Genomic DNA, 3,595 nt, shown 5'->3' with positions numbered 1-3,595 from the left:
AACCACTCTCTCAGCCCTATCCACCAAGAACTCGCACAAAACCAGGAAGTTTGGCATGGAAATTCCACCTCACCACCCTAAGCAGCACCGCCTCAAATATGCTAGACGCATGGGATTATTACAGGCATTCAACGGACCCTTCCAACTAATCAACCCCCCCCCCCCCCCCTCCCCCCTCTGATTTTCAGCTGGGTGGGGCCCATCCCTCCCTATTTATCCAATTACGATTTGCCACTTCAAATCTACCCCGTAATAAGCCCATGAAGATCCATTGATGCGAGACTGATTAGCCAAATCTTACAAATGAACTTCGAAGCGGATCATATTTACATCTTAGAAACACGATTTCACTTTTGGAAAGCCACTTCATGATTTCCAAATTTGTTGTTAGTGGAGTTGAGAAAGCTATTTTTGCCATAGTAAAAGTTATTCTCATGCTTTTTCGAGGTGATTTGGCTTGTGTTCCGCAACAAAAAAAAACTAGATTTTGTTAAAATAGCGCATTTTTTAATAAGAAAGGGTTTTACCCCCATTTGTATTACCGGAAACCATCCGGCTCATTACAACGTCTAAGAAAAAGAAGGAATGAACAAGCAATCCGAAACCAAACGGTGCAGTAGAGCCAATGTCATACAATCAGCTCGTCAAGATTTCACATGGACTTTAGAAATTAGAAGTAAATATGTAGCATATTAGAGCTGGCTTAAATCTTGTTGTCACCGGGCTCCACCCACACGAAGCTGCATTTGACAAGCTCGCGAACAAGTTGGCTCTCCAACTGAGGTAGAAATAATCCATGGAAAGGTGACTGGTGTTGATCAAAATGACTTTTCCTTGAAACAAGCTAGCTGAATGGAAATCGAAGTGGAGAATTTGTAACAGTATTTCTTCCTTCCGTCGTAGAAACACACATGAGATGGACGCATGTGACTATTCCGGTGGAGAGGAGCCATGACCATTCCAGTCCTAAGAGTATAGATGTGCCACTTCCTTTTCGGTAGCCGGCCGGAAATTGGAGAGCTAGCCTCCTCGTTTTCTTCATTTGATGTTGAACGCGTAAACATGTCAGCTAACGTATCGGCCCATCTTTGCGTTAAGCATGCTTGCTCGCTGATGGTCACAAAGAGCTGGTCCGACTCTAAACCTCCTTTCCTGCTCACCGGCCTGTTATTGGCTGATTGTGGCTGTTGTTGTTGAATGAAGATATCAAAGTTTGACGCGAAAAGAGAAAAAACATGATCGCGTGCGCACGCCAAACGACTCCACAAGTCCAACCCCCGAGGCCGATGAGAATAGTCCACCCCAGCTGTGTGGTTCAGGAGTATACTATTTGAACGCAACGGAGAGGCTCATCATCATTTCGTAGCACAACAGATCATGCATAGCGGCGTCGGACCAGCGGCACGTACGTCGGCGGTCAGCACAAGAAACCGCCGCCACGCTCTACTTTTCCTCCTCGATCTTTCATCTTGACCTTCACGCACACCCTAGAAAACGAGACGATATATAAGGTGCTATCTATAGTCCATCTTCACTTCTTCAGCTAGCTAGAGCTAGAGGTCGATCGACCATGGCAATCGCATTGCCAGCCTTCCTGCTGCTGCTACCGCTCTTCTCCATCGCCGCTGTCTTCCTCCTCCATGCCCATGCGCGGAGAACCCACAAGCCGGCGGCGCCCTACCCGCTGCTCGGCCACCTGCCGCAGTTCCTGGCGAACCGGCACCGCATCCTGGACTGGATCACCGAGGTGCTCGCGCGCCAGCCCACCAGCACGCTCGTCTTCCACCGGCCCGGCGGCGAACGGGGCGTCATCACCGCCAACCCCGCCAACCTGGAGCACGTTATGCGCGCCGGCTTCCACAACTACCCCAAGGGCCCGCGCTTCGCGTCGGCGCTCCACGACTTCCTGGGCCATGGCATCCTCAACGTCGACGGCCATGCGTGGCGCGCCCAGCGCAAGGCCGCCAGCTACGAGTTCAACACACGCTCGCTGCGCCTCTTCGTGGCCCGCACCGTGCACGGCGAGCTGCACGGCAGGCTCCTCCCGCTCCTGCGCCGCGCCGCCGGCTCCGGACGTAAGATCGATCTACAGGACACGCTCGAACGCTACGCCTTCGATAACATCTGCCGCGTCGCCTTCGACCACGATCCCCGGCAGCTCCCGGACGGGGACGCAGACGAGAGCGCCGCGACGGTGACCGAGAGCAGCAGGTTCGCTGACGCGTTCCGCGACGCCGCCAATCTCAGCGCGGGCAGGTTCCGTTACGCCGTCCCGGGGCTGTGGAAGGTAAAGAAGGCGCTCAACCTGGGCTCCGAGCGCCGGCTCCGCGAGTCCATCGCCGTGGTGCACGGCTTCGCCGACCGCATCATCCGATCGCGGAGAGAGGAGATGAGCATGGGATGCGAGAAGCACGACCTCCTGTCACGGTTCATGGCGAGCCAGGGCGAGAGCTACACCGAGACGGCCCTCCGCGACGTGGTGATCAGCTTCCTGCTGGCCGGCCGGGAGACCACGTCCTCCGCGCTCACCTGGTTCTTCTGGCTGCTGTCCTCGCGCCCGGACGTGGAGCGCCGCATCCGCGACGAGGTCGCCGCCGTGCGCGCCCGCCGTGCAATCTCCGATCTCAACCGAGCCGGGTTCGATCTCGAGGAGCTGAGGGAGATGCACTACGTGCACGCGGCCATCACGGAGTCGATGCGGCTGTACCCGCCGGTGCCGGTGAACTCGGTGCAGGCGCGGGCGGCGGACGTTCTGCCCGACGGCACGGCGGTGGGGGCGGGGTGGTTCGTGTCGTACAACTCGTACGCCATGGGCCGGATGGAGTCGGTGTGGGGCGAGGACGCGCGGGCGTACCGGCCGGAGCGGTGGCTGGACCCGGACCCGGCGGAGGCGACGTTCCGGCCGGAGAGCCCGTTCCGGTACATCATGTTCCACGCGGGGCCGAGGATCTGCCTCGGGAAGGAGATGGCGTACATCCAGATGAAGTCCATCGTGGCGTCCGTGGTGGAGGAGTTTGAGGTGGCGGTGGACGGCGGCTACACGCCGCGGCAGGTGGCCTCGCTGACGCTGCGGATGGCCGACGGGCTGCCGGTCAGGGTCAAGGATTTTCGTGGAGGGAATTGAGTACGACGGTCGACGGGATGGAGGGAAAAATCTTCTTTGAACGGGATTTTTCACCGTGCAGTACAGAAGAACGTGAGTGAGTCAAAGATAGATTCCGTGTTGTGTCCAATAATCAAAGTGGTCTACTCCCTCCGTAAAGAAATATAAAAGCGTTTGGTGCGAAGAGAGTATTTCTTAGCTACTAGGTACTGTATCAATTCTTCTCTTTTTATGAATAAGGTACTGTATCAATTCCAATGGCGACTTCATAGATGCTATACCTTCACGTGACGGTTCAATAATCCTCCAGAAATATCACAAATTCAACATGTGCATGGGGTAAATTTTTTGCTAGAAGTGCAAGATGTTTCCTGTCTCGGCCGCAGGGCGGCCCACCCTAAGCCCCTGCATGCCATCGTCGTGGTGGTGGGCGGGGCGGTGCCTTGGTGTCGAGGGTGCTTCCCGACGTGGCGCCAGGCGGTGCCCCGGGGT

The 3,595-nt window shown here is 56.1% G+C and overlaps 1 pseudogene; it reads left to right on the top strand.

The window, feature by feature from the left end:
• Positions 1-1,373: 1,373 nt before the first annotated feature.
• On the top strand, positions 1,374-3,372 carry LOC125534555 (cytochrome P450 CYP94D108 pseudogene; annotated as a pseudogene).
• Positions 3,373-3,595: the final 223 nt, after the last annotated feature.

This window comes from Triticum urartu, chromosome 2A (genome assembly GCF_056163025.1).
Source record: "Triticum urartu cultivar PI428250 chromosome 2A, HENAU_Tu73, whole genome shotgun sequence".
Classification (NCBI taxonomy): Eukaryota; Viridiplantae; Streptophyta; class Magnoliopsida; order Poales; family Poaceae; genus Triticum; species Triticum urartu.
The sequence above is the reverse complement of the archived record's forward strand: the minus strand, read 5'-3'. Positions and strand labels throughout refer to the sequence as shown.